The sequence below is a fragment of the Monodelphis domestica genome, chromosome 7 (genome assembly GCF_027887165.1).
Source record: "Monodelphis domestica isolate mMonDom1 chromosome 7, mMonDom1.pri, whole genome shotgun sequence".
NCBI lineage: Eukaryota > Metazoa > Chordata > Mammalia > Didelphimorphia > Didelphidae > Monodelphis > Monodelphis domestica.
In genome coordinates, this window is record NC_077233.1 from 184,470,914 (window position 1) to 184,490,002 (window position 19,089).

At 38.3% G+C, this 19,089-nt stretch overlaps 1 protein-coding gene across 8 annotated transcripts in view; it reads right to left on the reverse strand.

The window, feature by feature from the left end:
- Window positions 1–9,036, reverse strand: part of ZC3H7A (zinc finger CCCH-type containing 7A) — a 68,820-nt gene extending 59,784 nt beyond the window's left edge. For 2 of the 8 annotated variants that reach the window (XM_016423997.2, XM_007498631.3), the window contains exon 1: window positions 8,898–9,036. The gene's annotated coding sequence lies outside the window, so the exon portion shown is untranslated. Of the gene's footprint in view, window positions 1–166; window positions 349–7,275; window positions 7,406–8,088; window positions 8,628–8,897 lie in introns of those variants that run through there. The other 6 variants (XM_016423991.2, XM_056806153.1, XM_016423992.2 and 3 more) reach the window with 6 other exon arrangements.
- Window positions 9,037–19,089: the final 10,053 nt, after the last annotated feature.

Here is a 19,089-nt window from a genome sequence, read left to right on the forward strand (position 1 = left end):
AACCCTTGAAAACCTTACTTCATATACTCTATATTCTGTTGACCTTTTTTAGCTGCAGGAGAAATTGTTTACTTACTGTATGGCACATGCAGCACTGTGTTCTGTACTCCATTGCAGTTATTCTATTTTACAAGGTAATATTGTTAGAATTTCTCATTGTACATACCTGAAGTTTTTCGAAAGGCAGCTTGCTTTTGTATCTATGCATCTTTGAGAGTTCAAAGAAGAGATTTTATTCTTTTGATGATGTAAAGAGGAAATGTTTTTAAAAATCGAAGTTGGAAACTGCAACTATGTATGAAACTTTTGGGGTTTGTTTTTGGTCTTTTAGCAATAAAGCAGCATGGGCTAAGAATGCAAAAAAAAATAATCAATTATTTGTTGTTTCAAAGAAAACACTTTATGAAGGGACTCATTTGGGTCAGGGATTTCTGTTGGGTAAAATAAATGTACCAGTAAATAATAAGAACTAACTTCATTAGGGTCAGAGAGGCAACATCATAGAGATAACAGTGATTAGTAGACCCAGAATTTGGGAGGAGAGACAAGAAAGTCTAAATTTAAAATAACTTCACATTCCCTATAATCATAAAGTAACTTCTCAACACTGAGAAATCAGTTCACTGTCAAAGCAAAACTGAAGCCTAAAGAAGGGCTCTCATGAAATAGAATAAGCTATTTAACAAGTCAATAGATTGTCTCAGAAAATGTTCAACTTCACCTCTTATACATAGTTTAACAGTTCATGGGGACAGGGGGAGGATCATAACTCAGGTAATTAGAGAAGTAGAGGAAAAATTAATGAAATCTAATTTATAATTTAAAAGAAAAATCTCTGAAAATTCCAAACTACTATAGATACTTGAATCATTTTTATTTAAAAACAATTACTGAATTATTCAGGGAATTTTTACATTATGGATTTTGTGTTTTCTTTTTACAACTTTACTATTTATCTCAATCATGCAAGTATTTAATGAGCTCACACTGGATACAGGAAATACAATAGGTAATGGAAACACATTAAAAGAAACAAAAATAACCCCTTTACAAATGACCATAAACAAACATAAAGAAGCACAGTAGGGAGTAGCTAAGTGGCTCAGTAGATGGAGAGCCAGGTGTAGGGATGGAAGGTTGTAGATTCAAACATGGCCTCAGATACTTTCTAGCAATGTGACCCTGGACAAGTCACTTAATGTTTATTGTATTGCCTAGCCCTCACTGTTGTTCTGCCTTGGAACCAATATATAGTATTGATAAAACGGAAAGTAAGAGGGTTTTTTGTTTTTTTGTTTTTTAAGTATAGTAGAATGGAATGAGTTCTGCATGTAGAATTGTGAAACTGGTTCAAATTCTACTTCTGACTCTATGTAGTAGGACTATAACTAGAGTATAACCATTTTGAAAAGAAATTTGGAATTATGCAAATAAAGTGACTAAAATGTCCATACTTTTTGAACCAAAGATTCCATTTTGGGGGTTAGGATCCCAGGAAGCCACAGACAAGGAAAAAAATTTTTTTTAATATTTAAAAGCAAACAAAAGATCAAGGATATCCAGGGAAATAATGAAAAAAATACAAAGGAAGGTGGCCTTGCAGTCCCAGATCTCAAACTATATTATAAAGCAGTGGTCATCAAAACAATCTGGTACTGGCTAAGAGACAAAAAGGAAGATCAGTGGAATAGACTTGGGGTAAGTGACCTCAGCAAAACAGTCTATGACAAACCCAAAGACCCCAGATTTGGGGACAAAAATCCACTATTTGATAAAAAATTGCTGGGAAAATTGGAAGACAGTGTGGGAGAGACTAGGTTTGAATCAACACCTCACACACTACACCAAGATAAACTCAGAATGGGTGAATGACTTGAACAAAAAGAAGGAAACTATAAGTAAACTAGGTGAACACAGAATAGTATACATGTCAGACCTTTGGGAAGGGAAAGATTTTAAAACCAAGCAAGACTTAGAAAGAGTCACAAAATGTAAAATAAATAATTTTGACCACATCAAATTAAAAAGGTTTTGTACCAAAAAAAAGCCAATGTAACTAAAATCAGAAGGGAAGCAACAAATTGGGAAACAATCTTCATAACAAAAACCTCTGACAAAGGTTTAATTACTCAAATTTACAAAGAGCTAAATCAATTGTACAAAAATCAAGCCATTCTCCAATGGATAAATGGGCAGGGGACAAGAATAGGCCATTTTCAGTTAAAGAGATCAAAACTATTAATAAGCACATGAAAAAAGTGCTCTAAATCTCTTATAATCAGAGAAATGCAAATCAAAACAACTCTGAGGTATCACCTCACACTTAGCAGATTGGCTAACAAAGGAAAGTAATGAATGTTGTCAGGGATGTGGCAAAGTAGGGACATTAATGCATTGCTGGTGGAGTTGTGAATTGATCCAACCATTCTGATGGGCAATTTGGAACTATGCCCAAAGGGTACTGAAAGACTGTCTGCCCTTTGATCTAGCCATAGCACTGCTGGGTTTGTACCCCAAAGAGACAATAAGGAAAAAGACTTGTACAAGAATATTCATAGCTGCGCTCTTTGTGGTGGCCAAAAATTGGAAAATGAGGGGATGCCCTTCAATTGGGGAATGGCTGAACAAATTGTGGTATATGTTGGTGATGGAATACTATTGTACTCAAAGGAATAATAAAGTGGAGGAATTCCATGGAGACTGGAACGACCTCCAGGAAGTGATGCAGAGCGAAAGGAGCAGAACCAGGAGAACATTGTACACAGAGACTGATACACTGATACAATCGAATGTAATGGATGTCTCCATTAGTGTCAATGCAATGTCCCTGAACAATCTGCAGGGATCTATGAGAAAAAATCTATTCACAAGCAGAGGACAAACGGTGGGAATAAAAACACCAAGGAAAGGCAACTGCTTGACTACAGGGGTTGAGGGGACATCTCTGAGAAGAGACTCTAAATGAACACTCTAATGCAAATACCAACAACATGGAAATGGGTTCAAATCAAGAACACACGTGATACCCAGTGGATTCCCGCATCAGCTATGGGAGAGGTGGAGGGGGGAGGGGAGGAAAAGAAAATGATCTTTGTCTCCAATGAATAATGTTTGGAAATGATCAAACAAAAAAAAATGCTTAATAAATAAATAAATGTTTTAAAGTAGCACTTTTTATAGCTAAGAATTGGAAACAAAGTAGAGGCCCATCAATTGGGGAATGACTAAATAGTGGAACATGAATGTAATTGAATATTCTTTTGCTCTAAGAAATGATGTGTGTAATGAATACAGAGTATAGAAAGATTTATATGAATTAATGTGGAGAAATAAGCATATCTAAGAAAACAATATACACTACAACAAAATGATGAAAATGGAAAGGACAATTTTCCAGAAAATCAAAAGTAAATGTAACAAAATTATAAAGATCAAGAAGAATTCAAATGAAGAGATGAAAGGCCATCCCCAGCTATCCCTTGGTGGAGGTCCATAGGTGTTACACATTGCACATTTGTAGACCTGATTTCAATATTTCATCTGACTTTTTTTCTCCTCTCTAAAAAATTATAATATATGAGATGGTTCTGGGAGGGAGGGTATGTGTGGAGAAAGAAGGATGGATGAATATATGGGATACTATGTAAAAAACAACAAATATCAATAAATACTTATTTAAAAACAAATGGAAGCCTAATAGAATGGAATGAGTACTGTATGTAGAGTCAAAGAACTTGGATTCAAACTCCAGCTCTGACTCCTGCTGTGCAGGCAAGTCACCTCTGCAGACCTGTTTCTTCATTTTACAAATTATTGATACCTTTTGTTTTTACAATATCTTCATTTCCCAACATATCCCTCCACCAAAACTACCCCTTATAATTGGCATAGTCCAACTACCTCTACAAAGAAAAGGCGGAGAGGGACATTGTCATGCCTTTTCTTCAATGTCAAGCTCACTACACTGACAGTTTTTACTTTAAATGTTTATTGTTGTTCTTTCCATTTATTTTGCTGGAGTCATATATTTTGTTTTCTTGGTTCAGCTTACTTCACTTTGCTTCAATTCATGTATCTATCTCCAAGTCTCCTTGTAAGGTTTTGGTGGGTTTTTTTTTTTCAGTTTTAAAATAAAGGGGGTTGGATTAGATGACCTCAGAGGTTCCCTCCAGCTCTAAGTCTACAATTTATTAGTTGTACTTATAGAAGTTGAGGAGGGTAATTGGGAGAGAAGAGAAAACTAGTAGTCAAGCAGGCATGGCAGGGTTGATCAGGAAAAAATTCCTATGAGATGAAAGGAAGGCAAAAAGGCAGAATATTTTTATGTATGTAATAGCTTATGCAAAGGCTGAGAAGAAATCTAAGAATTAAGTGTCTGACTTCCCCCAAAATGAGGTTAACTAATGATAGTATACACAAAATAACAAGTGTTGAGATCAGACCTAGAGTGGGACACAGTTTGAAGACAATGATTTTAAGTTTGTACTTGAGTCAGAGAATTCTTTACTGGTATCTTGCAGTAATGAATCGCATCTTACTCCAATAAGAGCAAGCAAATGTCAGATACATAGTTACCTAGATGAAATAGTAATGATTTAAGTGTTTCAAACATTAAAATCATTTCTGACATGGGCTGATTAAGAATGGCTTTACTGAAGTAACATTGGAGCTGAGCCTCAGAAGATAGCCACTTTCAATAAGCTAGAAAGAACTGCTGTAGAAGGTAAATAGGTAAAGTACATCAAGAAAGAGTGGATAAACTAATTTGTATGGAAGGTTCAAGTAGGATGGTGGCAGGAAGTGAAGGCTGAAAAAGCAGGCAAAGGCTAGATTGTAGAGAGACTTAAATTTTATACTAAAAAATTGGGATGTTACCCTATAAGTAACAAATATTTTCCAGATGCAATAGTACTACAGATTTAATGATGGAAGAGACCTAAAAGATCATCTAACTTGGACTTCTCATTTTACAGACGAAGAAACTGAGGCCCAGAGAAATTAAGGACTTGCCCACAGTCCTATAGGTTATATAGGGCAGTTGAAAATTGAACCTAGATCCTCTGACTCCAAATCAGTGATCTTTCCACTACACAATTTGCACAGCAAGAGTCAGTATAAAAGTCTGTCTTCATTTGATCCTATCCAAAGATATGTAATTAAGAAGCACCAAAAGGCCTCATAATCAAAATATAAAAGTCTTACTTAAAAGGTAACCCAGAACACCTCCAGTGTAATATGTAGGGTCACCAGGAAAAAAATCAAAGAATACGTGTCTAAAAAAAAGTAATCATAAGCTTCAAGTAAAAAAAAAGTACTCAAATTGCATATTTTAAAAATAAGACTATTAAGAAAATACAAAAAAAAATCCAGAAGTAGCAGTGCCCTAAGCCTGCAACATGTAGCTAGTTTACTCTGTAACACTTTCAAAGTGCTTTTGTGATATAATGCAACCTTTTGAAGAAAAAAGAATACAAAGCAGGTACTGTAACAAGACACAGACATCAAACAGAAGTGTTTTGTTTCCAACAATTCAAGATAATAACAGATACTATGTGTAATTATACCACCCCCTTCTTTTGAATTTGAGTGTTCAGAAAAAGTGATTTATATAATCACTTAGAACATGATGTTAGATCTGTGACTTCATTGGCATAGGAAATTCCCCAAAAGAAAATTCTTTCTACCAATGTTTATCAGCACCTTCTTTACAATTTAAGTCCTTTTTTTCCATTTATTTATTTTAAAAGTATTTTTCCATGTTTACATGATTCATTTTCTTCCCCTCCCCTCTTCCTGCCCCCCCCCCCCCAAGCTGACAAGCAATCCCACTGGGTTGTACAAATACAACTTAAGTCTTAAGACAAGCAGCCATTGTGTGATATGCCCAGGGGTCACACAGCTAGTATGCTTCAAAGGTGGTACTTTGAACACTTAAATGTCTTGCTTTCTATCCTAATTTTAAAATTGTTGATAAATTGTTATAAAACCCTAAGTCAGATTTCAATTTATTTCTCAAAACTCTCCATTATGTTACAACTAGGACTTTAAAAAATACAACTAAAAAAGTTATTTTCCCATAAAGAAAACAAAGGACTAATTTTCCATCTTTCTTGTGCTAATAATCATATTTATTTCATAAACTTTTTTGATTACTTCACAAGGTCTATGAGAATAAACATGAGTTACTTTTGAATTTTCAGCTAAGCATATAGCTATCAATGAATAAAGGGTGAAAATATGACCATCCACTGCCTGGCTTGTTTGATTTTTCTAGATTAAAAATAAAGCAATTTTGTTTCTGAAGAAAAAAAAGACTTTTAATTGGACGAGTATAGAAAAAGGACATCCCATTCTGTTTTTCATAAAAAATCTCTATAATTCACTCAGATCTTTTGAGCATGTCAAAACATTTGTTCCCCTATATTAAGAACTTCTTAAATCATAGTTAGAACTGTGGGGAAAGTTACTGATAACATTAATTATAGCAGGCCTTGTTATTTAATAACAGTTAAGTTATATTTATATCTCTTTATATTGTTTTATTTCTTCCTTATGACAAACCAAATAGGAATTTGATAAGGAAACTGAAACCTAGAAAGGCTAAGTAATTTGCCGGATATCACAATACTAATAAGTGTCAAAGTCTCGTTAGAATTCATTTTAAATTCTACATCTAGTAATTTTACTGTAACAGCTTTCAAATCTCTTGAGTGGCCTTTGCAAAATATAGGACTAATTATGTATAAGTGAATGCTAGGACAAGTAAACTTTGGTCCTCACAATATACATAATTTGTTTTAATCTGGTAGGTGATAACCCAAACCTCAAGTATCTAAGTAGCAGCCACATAGCCCTAGAAAAGTGGATCCTAAACAAAAGCCAAAAAGGTAACACAAAATAACTAGCAAACAAACTAGAAAGATATCGAATCTTTTGGAAACCAATTAGACATAATTAGTCAAATGGGATCACAGCTAATTAGAAACAATTTTTTAAAATTAGGACAAGCCATAAAATTCTTAAGTTGGTAACAAATATGATTATAACATTCAGGGAAAATCAGAGTAAAGGTCTCAAAACCTAGGGGATTGTCACTTTTGTCCGGATAGCACTTCAATCTCTCTGGCACCTCTAGTTTTGAAGTCCCTAATTCTTTACTCTTCTTCCTTCCTTCCCTGTTAATGTGCTTCTCTAAACACTTTTCAGCCTGGCATAATGAAATTAGGCACTAGATGTAGTCAGGAAATGAGTCCAAATCACACCTCAGTGACTTACTTGTATAAAGCTGGAGAAATCCCCTTCTCTAGATCTTAGTTTCTTCCTCAGAAATGGAAAGGCTCGAGATAGATGGTCATTCCCTAAGGCTTCTTCCAGCGAGAAAGTACATAATCCTGTGATATTTGGTCTGTTGCAAGTGAATTTATAGTCAAAGGTGAACAGGGAAGAGAGGAAGAGGAAGGATGAGGTGGATCCACCCAAATTCAACAGGTTCTACTGGTAAGAGGAAGCCGGGCTGAGCCCTCACCCCTACACAAGTTACTGCATGAGAGTTACTGAGTCCAGTTGAATCATTTCTCTCATCTGCCTCCTTCCTTTCCACTTCTACTCAATCTTTTATTATTTCACCTTACTTTCACCTCTTAGAATTCCCTGGTTGCCTTCAAAACTTTGAGTATAGGTAGATATTCGAAGCCTTTCCTAGTCCTAGTGCTCCCTCACCCCAAAATTATCTTCCATTTTGTTTTGTGTACATTAGGCTCGGTTTTATGTTGCAGCTCTCCTATCGACATAGAACGTTAAGCTTCAGGGCTGACTTTCTATTTCTGTTTCTGTCCCCCAGCACCAGGCTCAAAGAGAGCGATTAACAGATTACTTCTCAATTTGTTCCCCTGAAATAGTTTCCTAACTAGACACTCGAACTCCAAACCCTTCCCTTAACAATCCATCCTTCTCACCACCTAGGTAATCCTCTATCTACAGTCCCCACTCTTCAAGATGCAACTGGGTTACTTTCTCCTACTCTAAGCCCTCCAGGACCCGCAAAAAGGGGAGGCGGGGGGGGGGGGGAACACCAATTTATTTATCTACCTTGTTTACATAGTGGTCCTCTCATTCACCAAGTCTCCTTCGTCCCCCAGCCCCCAACAGTGGTCTCCCTGAGGTCAAAGGGCCGAGTTTATCGCTTTTCTCCGAATTCCGAGGAGCTTAGCACAGTGCCAGGCACTCAGTAGGCAGAAACGCCGGTTAACTAGACTTAAAACTTTATTTCTGGCTCCTCCCAATTTCTCACAGCCCCCACTTTTACATCTAGCCAGTCACACTTTGTCCAGGGAAACATACTTATGTGAGTACAAGTCACTCACACACGCATATACATACATACACATACACACACATACACACACACACACACACACACACACACAAAGAAATCGAAAGCTGATTAAGGAGCAGGGCCAGAAGCGTTTCTCTTTGTATTCCTCCCCACCCCCACCTACCCCCCACACTCCTGCCTCGCCCGCAGCAGACACATATTAAATAAGATCAGAAGCCCCCCAGGTCGCCGGCTCCCAAGTCCCATGACCTACGGCGGTCGCGCGCCCACCCCAGCCAGAGGCCGGGCGGGGGAGAGGGGGAGGGACACTGAGGGGGAGAGGGGCGGCGGTTAACGGCTCCTAGCGGCGCGCGCCGGCTGGGGGAAGGGAAGCGGCCGGGGGAGGGGAGAGGAGAGGGTTGGAATAGCAGCCCATCAGAGGTCGGGAGACGGTGGCTCCGGCCTAAAAGGGGCGGTGAAGGTGGGAGTCCCATTAGAGAACTGGGTCCCAGAGAAGGGGTCTAGGCCGCCCCCGCCCCTCCGCTTCTCCCGAACCCTAAGAGCCTCAGCCGTGGCATGGTACCTGCTGCGTTCGAGACGACAGATCCTAGAATGGAGCCGGTGGCCAAGACGAAGAAGGATCGGGTGTAGCGCTGCAGTAAGCCTAGGTGTATCCTCTCGCGGATCCCACCCCTAAGGCGGCGGCGGCGGCGGCGGCTCGGGCTGCAGCGGCGACTAGGACGCCTCTCCTTTGGCTTCCCTGCCAAGACGCCCTCTGGCGGCAGGAGGCCGCTTCCCGCCAACCGAGACGTCACCTTATTGGCTGAAGGGACTACGTTGGGAACCGAGGGAACGTTGGAGCCCTGGAGAGGCACAGCCGCCATGTTGTGGTCATGGGTCCCGTGTACTCGAGTTTGCGGCGGCTTGTGTGGAACAGGCCAGGCCCGAAAAGAAAGTCTGGCCGTTTCCCACCTTCTTCCCCATCTCCAGCCCCTTCGACCAGCGTTTGCATCTTTGGCTTCCTGTGCTCGCTCTGGAGGAAACCGGGGAAGGCGGGGGGGGGGGGAGGGGGGGGGGCCGGGGGACACTAAGGAAAAACCTGTATACACACAAATAACCTGTAACAAAATGATGTGGGATGAGGAGTTGAGAGACGTGCATGCAAACCGCTGCTGCCTGAGCTCCCCCTCTTAAGATTTCGAATCACAAAAGACCTGGGTGCATATTCGGTGTCTACCACTTATGTAAGTCCCCATTTCTTCATTTGAATCTACAGCCATTCATTCAACGTGGCACATGGTTGAAGCTAAATACTTGTTGATCGATTTGATTGGACCAATATCTACTATAAGCCTACTAGATTCCAAGGCCAATTGGTAGGCCCTAGGAATATGAAGAGCAAAAAGGAAGAAAAAAGAAAGTTTATGCCCCCAAAGGAGTTTGCATTGTTCTGGAGGGGGAAACAAGTATACAGTTACTATATGTATAAAAGAGTAAATACAAAGTAATTCCTAGTCTTGGAAGATGATGCCTAACCTCAGTTTAGGGTAGATTCTTAGAGATAAGGAGTAACAGGCAGAAATGAAGTAAAGTAGTGCAGGGATGGGAAATTGTGTTTTCAAGTTACAGCAAACGACTTCTAGGTTAGTTTGGTTTGAAAGTAGAGTGGATGAAAAGGCATCAATTCAAATAAGTCTGAGAAAGTAAGTGGAACCAGATTTCGAAGGGCTTTAAATGATAAGCTAAGGAGTTTATATGTTGTCTCAGAGGAAATGGGGAGCCACCAAAGAATTTTAAACAAAGGGGCAGCATAGACTAGGAATATCAGGTAGCTGAATTGGAGGGAGGACTTTGGGGGAGAGGGAAGGGTGCATTTATCAGGCTACAGTAATAGCCAGGGCAAGAAGTTAAACACTGCATGGACTAGTGTGGAGGCCCTAAAATTAAAGAGGAGTAACCAATATTAAAACTAAATGGCAATGAGAACACCAACCTCAAAATGAAACTGTGATGCTCAAATGATTGTCATGAATACAAAGCAGTTTTTACCAAAAAGGTAGAAACTTTAGAGATACCTCTGAATTTATTTCACTTATTCTACCATCCATCAGATAATCAGGGCCCTAACCAGCATGGATATCCTATTTTCTGCCCTGCCACCATGACCATCCTCTTTTCTACCTCTTAATTTTTACTATAGGAACAGTAATGAAATCAAGGTTAACATTGCTACTATAAAGGGTGAGGCAGCCTATTTGCCCTTTGGCTCATAATCCAAGTGCTTCCCCTGATTATTTTTTTTTCTGGCTGCCACTCTGGTATATGTTGAGTCATTTCGGTTATGTCTGACTTTGTGGCCCCATTCTTGGCAAAGATACTTTCCCCCCACCCCCTCTGGTTCATCTTACAGATGAGGAAATGAGGTGGAGAGTGTTTAATGACTTGCCTGGGATCACACAGTAAGTGTCTGAAGCTGGATTTAAACTCATGAAGATGTCTTCTTGTTTCTAAGCCCATAGAAAAAAGAGACTATCTCAGTTTTATATTTATATTCCAAGTATTTAACACAATACTTATCCATAGGAAATAAGATGACCAAAATTAAAGACAGGAATATACAATTTTCAAGTTCTCAATAGATAGATAGATATACACATATGTAATATATATACACACATATAAAATTGCTCTATAAGAAACTGAAAATAAGGAATTCAGAGAAACTTATATGAACTGATAGTGAAAAAAAGCAGAACCAAGAGAAAAAAATATATAACCATGATATACAGAGGGAAAAACTAAAAATTCAGAATAATGAAATGGTCGGTTTTGATTCCAGAGGTTTGATGATGAAACATATCCTTCATCTTAGAGTGGTAAAAGACTGGGAGAGCAATCTTGAGCAAAGCTACATCTAGTAGACAACCATACAGTGAAAAGAAATCAGCACAGATTACTGACAGGCAGTTGTGGCATAGTAAATGGCCTTAGACCTCAGGACAGGATGACCTAGGTTTGAGTATAAGAGAAGTTTCTATTGGCAGGATTGTCAGAAAATGACAGCATTTTTTAAAATGAAAAGGTATTTATCCACATGATTAAAGGTTTAGAGCTAGAAGTTAGCCTTAAAGGATATCTAGTTCACCCCCTTCTGATTTTAAAATCTTTTTTTTTCTAAGTTACACATTTTTTTCTCCCATCCTCTCACCCATAAAATAACCAAGGTGCGGGGAAGGGGGACAAAACCCTCATGACAAATATTCACATCTAAAGCAAATTTTCTCCTTAACCATGTCCAAAAATATATATCTTATTATGCATTTGGGGTTTATCTCTTGTCAATAAATTATACCCTCCAAAAAGCCAGGAATCCTGTTTTGAGATAAAGATTTATTGAAAGGGAACGAGTTTAAACATATATGCCAGGGGACATTCAGAATGGAGCCCCCACCCCCACCCCAGCCTAAGAGGTATAAATACAATTCATATTTATAAACCACAAAAGGATGGTTTGGGGAGGAGTTGGGAGTGGAGAGTGAGCAGTCTCAGGAACAGATGGAACAAAGAAGCAGAATGTTTCAGGATATTTGTTATCAATAGCTGACCACAAAGGTAGTTTAAGCTGGTTTCAGGTAGATTTGTGATGGACCTTTTAGTAATGTTAGCCAGCAAACACCATGAAGGCATGAGTGAGCAAAGCTTTAGCAAAGATGTCAGAGTAATGAGAAAGACTTCTGGCTCACCACAGGATCCTGATTATCTCTTTAGGACAGTGATTCTGTGTCCAATGTATCTGTATAGTAAGATAGCTCATGGAAAACAGGTATGTTAGTTTCAGGAGTATCTCCACACCCTTAAGAGATGGTTAGCAAGATTCATCCTTAGATCTCTGGAATAATAAACTCCCTTCTTTTACAGGAGGGTAAACCAAGGACCAAAAATGTTAAGTAGCTTGCTCAAATTCACACAGGCAGTTCTTTGTATATTGAAATGTTTGTTGATTATGGGTAAATTCATTTAAAAAAAGAGAAATGTAGAATAGTAGTAGATTATGGAAAAACTTCAAAATTTGGACAAAGTTTAAACTTTATTCAGTGGCAAAAGGAAGTGAATAAAATAAAATGTGTGTTCCCTTTGAAGAAAAACCTATTGATTGTAACATTAAACTCTTCAACTAAAAAAAGTCTTAGAATGAATTATAAAAGAAACCAATAATAGGTTGATTACTGATTGGAAGTACCAATAATCCTGAAATATCTAAATCCAAAATGAAAAGCTATGAAAGAGCAGCACCAAAATTATTAGATATAACCTCTATATACCTCCATTTCTTCAACTGCACATATACTACTGTGGGCAAGAATCCCTTAGAAGAAATGGAATAGCCTTCATAGTCATTAAAAAGGTAAGAAAAACAATACTTGGATATAATCTCCAAAATAACAGTGATATGTTTTGAAACCATTTAACCTCACATTAATACAAGTCTATGCTCCAGAATCACTGATGCCAAAGAGGACAAAACTGCTCATTCTCAGGAAGACCTAAAACATCTAGAAATCACACGCACACACACAAAGATGTCTCATGGAGTTTTGTCAAGATAACTCACTAATCATAGCACTTTTCCAGCAACCCAAAAAGCTATCCAATGGATAACACTAGATGGTTAATATCAAAATCAGGTTGGTGATATATTTTGCAACTAAAGATGGAGCTCTATACAGTCATTTAAAATAAGACCTGGAGATGACTCTGACTCAGATGATGAGCTTCTTATTGCATAATTTAGTCTTACAGAAGAAAATAGGGAAAACTATCAGACCATATAGATAATATCTAACATAAATATGAAATGGAACTGAGGAAAAGATTTGAAGGATTGGATCTGTCAGAGTACCTGAAGAACTATGAACAAAAGTTTGCAATATCTTATAGCAGGCAGTCACAAAAAAAAAAATTCCAAAGAAAAAGAATGAGAAAGAAAAATGACTAGCTTTACAAAGAGAAAGGAAAAGATAAGCCCAAAGGAATGTAGAATGCCAGAGAACAGAAAAAAAGAGAATATTTTTTTTTTTTAATGAGTAAGGAAACAATAGAATGGGAAAGACAAGAAATCTCAAGAAAATTAGAGATACAAATTCAAAAATGATAAAAGACAAAAAAAAACCAGTAGGGACTTAACAAAAGTAGAAGAGATTAATAAGAAGTGGTAAGAGGGGCAGCCAGGTTGCTCAGTGGATAAAGAGCCAAGCATGGAGACAGGAGATCCTGGGTTCGAATCTGACTTCACACACTTCCTAGCTGTGTGATCCTAGGCAAATCACTTAACCCCAGATGCCAAGCCCTTACCACTCTTTGGCCTTTGGAAGAAATTTTAAGAAAAGAAAGGAGGAGGGGCAGGAGAAGAAGAGAAATAAGAATATATAGAACAATATAAGAAAGAGCTGAACATCACTGATAACCACAATGGTGTGATCTAGAGCCAAATAACCTGGAGAATGGCAGGCTAGTGGAGGGGATGGAATTCCAGTTGAGCTATTTAAAATCTTCAAAGATGATGGTGTTAAAAGTGCTGCACCCAATATAACAACACATTTGGAAAACAGCAGTGGCCACTGATTGGAAAAGATCAGCATATGTTCCAGTCCTAAAGAAAAACAATGCCAAAGAATGTTCAAGTTGCTGAACAATTGTACTCATTTCATAAACCAGCAAGGTTATGCTTAAGATTCTGAAAAAGCTAGATTTCAGCAGTTATGTGAACAAATGCCAGAAGTTGATAACTTGGAGCTCATCTAGATAAAGATCCGAGTGACCTCTGTGAAGAGGTCGAAACTCAAAGTCTGAGAGCGAGCCCAAGTGCCTTCTCCTTCCCCTTCTTTAGACCTCTCATAGTAATACATGTCTATTGCTGGCAAATACGTGCTGTTGCTTAGTGTTCTATGAATCTTGGATGGTGTTTGAATCATAATCTTACCCCAAGTGCCTATCTACATTTCTTGAAAACATTCTCTCACCCTAATTTCTGATATTTTTATCCTGCACCAGGTGTCAATGGGGGTCAAGTGACTTGTCCAGGGTCACAGATAGGGAGTGTCTGAGACCAGATTTGAACCCAGCACCTCCTGCATCCATGCTTGGTTCTCTATCATCCATTGAGCCATCTAGCTGCCCCTTCCGGTTTTCAAAGAGACAGAGGAACTAGAGACCATATAGCCAACATTTGCTGCATTATAGAGAAAGCAAAGGGAGTTCCAAAAAAACATTCACTTCTGCTTGATTAACTCCACTAAAATCTTTCACACTGTTTGGGTCACAACAAAATGTGGCAAGTCCTAAAAGAGGTAAGAATACTAAATCTGAAGAAACAACAGAACAAAACATGGAATAAATGATTGATTTAAGATTGGAAAAGGAGTATGGCAAGGCTTTATAGTGTTACTTTATTTACTTATATGCAGAGTACATCATGGAAATACCAGGCTAGACAAATCAAAAGCCATAATTAAGGTTTCTAGGAGAAATATCAACAATCTCAGCTATGCAGATGTAAACCTTAAAATTTCTTAGACTTGTGAATGTTGGAAATTTCACCATTGGAAGGTTTCATGCTTGTAGGGAATTTCCTACTGATAGTGGGAACTCTATTGGAATGTGAACCCCATTGGCATGGGAGGTTCCTCCTCCTCCCTTCTTAAGATTACTTTAGGACAGAAACTTTTTGCTGAACAATGGAAAGGGCTTTGACCTATGCTTAAGCATAGAACAGGAAGTTCTTTGAGTCATGATTGATTTTAGAATTGATACAATAGAGATACTTGGAATGACAGAACCAGGTCTTGGAACTTACAATCTCCACCCTACTCAGTCCTAACAGGATTTAGGAAGGGCTGCAGCAAAGGATCAAGATTTAATTATTTGAGTATATGACCTTCAACAGACATGTGCAAAGCCACAGACCTCTGGGTGGTCCTGGGTTAAGCTAGAGCCACCATTGGCATGGGGAAGACATGGACAGTGATTGGTAGATGTGAGAACTGAGGGGAGGGAACTTGGATGGTTTCCTTAAAGATAGCAGGGTCTAAGGACTAAGGGTGGTTGGAGAGGTTTTGCTCTGAGAGGTTGTGCTCTGAGAAGCTTGCTCTGAAGGAAGCTGAAGGTGGGGGCCTCTGAGACTGTTTCTCCATTTTGGTCACGTGAGTGATAGAGACTGATCTCTTTTCTTTGCCTCAGCTATCTAAGGGCTTGGGCCTTTTGGCCCAGCCTAATCAGAGGGGGTATTTAAGCCCTGTTCCCTTCTCTCTCTCTCTCTCTCTCTCTCTCTCTCTCTCTCTCTCTCTCTCTCTCTCTCTCTCTCTCTCATACTTTTCTTCCTCCTGTTTGTAATTAAACTCCATAAAAGGTTGACTGCTGACTTGAGTTTTCATTAAGGAATTACATAGCTGAATTCCTTGGCGACCTTAAATTAATATATATCAGTCTTTTAAAGTGATTTCTTTGTCACACAGATGATACCATTTTGATAGCAGAAAGTGAAAAAGAATTAAGATAGCTAGTTAGGCTCAGTGGATTGAGAGCCACGCCTGGAGACAGGAGGTCCTGGGTTCAAATTTGACCTCAGATACTTCCTGGCTGTGTGACTCTAGGTAAATCACTTGACCCCCATTGCCTAGCCCTTACTTCTCTTCTGCCTTAGAACCAATACACAGTATTGATTCTATGATGGAAGGTAAGGTTTATTTGTTTTTTTAAGCCTCTTGAGAGGGTAAAAGAAGAGAATACAAAAGTTGGCATGAAGCTTAACATTAAAAAAAATAACATGTCAACTATTTCCAAGCAAATAGAAAAGAAATGGAAGCAGTGTCAGAGTTTATATTCTTGGGCTCAAAGGTCACTACAGACAGAGACTGAAGTCATGAAATTACAAGACTACTTAGAAGGAAATGGCAAATGTGGTAAATCTGGAATAAAAAGCAGAGACATCTTGCTGACAAAGGTCCATACATTCAAAACTATGATTTTTCCAGTAGTAATGTATGGCTGTGAGAGTTGAACTATGATGAAAACTAATTGCATCTTTTTTAATTGTGGTGCTGGAGAAGACTTTAATTTCATATTATTTTTCAGATTACATGTAGCTACCATTTCTGATTGTTTCTGATCTATATTATCTTCCTGCCACTCTTTCCCTACCTCCCAGATAGCAAGTACTGGGATATAGGTACAATACATATTTCCATATTCATCATGTGAAAGAAAACTTGCTTTTACAAGAGAAAAATTCATGGAGGAAATAAAATGAACAGGGTTATTCAATCTGCATTCAGACTTCATCAATTCCTTCTGTGGTGATGGATCACCTTTTTCATCCTGAGTCCATGGAATTATCTTGGATGCTTGCACTGCTGATAATAGTTAAATCATTCACAGTTGGTCACTGTACATTATTACTGTTACTGTGTACAAGTTTCTCCTGGTTCTGCTCACTTTACTTTGTATCATTTCATATGTCTTTCCAGGTTGTTGTTGTTGTTTTTAATGACCATCCTGTTCAGCATTTCTTAAGGTAATAGTATTCCATTACAATCTTATACCATAATTTGTTCACCTATTCTCCAGTTGATGATTCTTCAGTTTCCAATTCTTTACTATGTAAACCTTAAAATTTCCCAGACCCTACTTTATAAGATTGGATTAAGACCATTCCCCATTTGGGCAGTGAACTCTACTTAAAGCAGGAATGTGAGAATTCTACTTTACCTACTTGGGTCTGCCCTAGGGGAAGATAAAGTTGTAAACTCTTTTCTGAACAATGAAAAGTACTTAAACCCATACTTTTCTTATATAAAGGTCAAGCAACTTGTGAATTTACAAGGAACAAAGAACTGGAAAACTTGCTCAGAGCTTTCCTGGTGTGAATTACTCAAAAATCCACACCTTCTTAGGTGTGGACTAAGAATGGGCGGTCCTTTAGAAACATCTACAGTGATTGGTAGATGTAAGGACTTAGGGGAGGTGACAGAGGAGATTTTGCCCTTAAAAATAAGAGCTCAGGGAAGAGCTGAGAGGTCATTCTGAATCATTCAGATTGGAGAGACTCATTCTGAGGAGACTGATTCTGAAACATTCAGATGGAGGAGGGAGCTGGTGAAAGCAGCTGAGATGCTGCTGGCCTGGTGTCATTAGAAATCCTTACTTAGACAGATCTTATGGTGAGTTATAAAAAACTGACTGATTTCTCTTTTAAGACTCAGGTCTAGGCCATATTGGCTTTGAGGCCCTTCATACTTATTCCTTTCTTACTCTCTCTCTCTTTCTTTGATTACTCATTGTATTGTTAATTAAAAATCTCTATAAAACCCATTTGACTTGGGTATTTGAATAATTGGGAATATTTCCCTGGCAACCACCTTATATTTGATTGAAAAACCAAGACACTGTAGTGAAACATATTTCTGTGGTCAAATTTACTCACCCTCTCTTATATGTATCACAATTTATATCTTCCACTATTTTAATCACTACAGTTTAAGACCTCAACCATTTTAAATCTCACAGTTTATGGCGACCACTCTTTTATCTACAACAATTTAAGCCCCACAACTAATTTAAATATTACAACTACCACAAAAAGAACTGCTATATATTTTTGTACAGGTGAGTCTTTCCCTCATCTTTGATCTTTTTGGGAAACAAATGAAGCAGTGGTATTATTGGGTCCAAGGATATGTACATTTTTATTGCCCCTTTGAGAATGACTCTAAATTGCTTTCCAAAATGGTTATATCAGTTCACAACTCCACCAACAGTATACTGATGTCCTAATTTCCCCACATCTCCAGCATTCATCATTTCCTATTTTTGTCATTTTAGCCAGTATGATAGGTGTTAAGTGGTACCTCAGAATTGTTCTAATTTGCATTTGGAGTATTTTTTGATATGATTAAAGATATCTTTAATTTCTTCATCTCAGAACTGTATTCATATCAATTGAGGAATGTCTTGTATTCTTATCAATTTGACTCAATTCTCTCTATATATGTATGAGGCCTTTGTGGACTATAAAACTGCATATCCTTTTTTTTTTTAACCCTCACCTTCTGGCTTGGAATTAATACTGTATATTGGTTCTAAGGCAGAAGAGCAGTAAGGGCTAAACAATGGGGATTAAGTGACTTGCCCAGGGTCAGACAGCTAGGAAGTGTCTGAGTCCAGATTTGAACCCAGGACCTCTGGTCTCTTGGCCTGGCTCTCAATCCACTGAGCCACCCAGCTTCCTCCCTGCATATCCTTTTGATACCACTAGTGGCTCTGTATCCCAAAGAGATCATAAAAAGGCGGCGGGGGGTGGTGGGGCTGGATCTGCTTGTACAAAAATATTTATAGCGGCTCTTTGTACTGGCAAAGAATTGGAATTTGAGGGGATGTCTATCAATTGGGGAATGACTGAACAAATTGTGGTACATGTTGGTGATGGAATACTGTTGTGTTATAAGAAATAAGGAAGATGATTTCAAGAAAGGCTAGAAAGATCTGCATGAAATGATGCAGAGTGAAATAAGCAGAACTGGGGGAACATTATACAAAGTAACAGCAATATCATATGATGATCACTGTGAAAAACTTTGCTACTCTCAGGAATGCAATGATCTGGAACAATCATGAAAGACTTATGATGAAGAATGGTATCTACCTCAAGAGAAATTATTATCGGAGCCAGATGGATGCAGCTCAAAGGATATTATCTTTCTCATCAGTGTATTTGTGGTTTT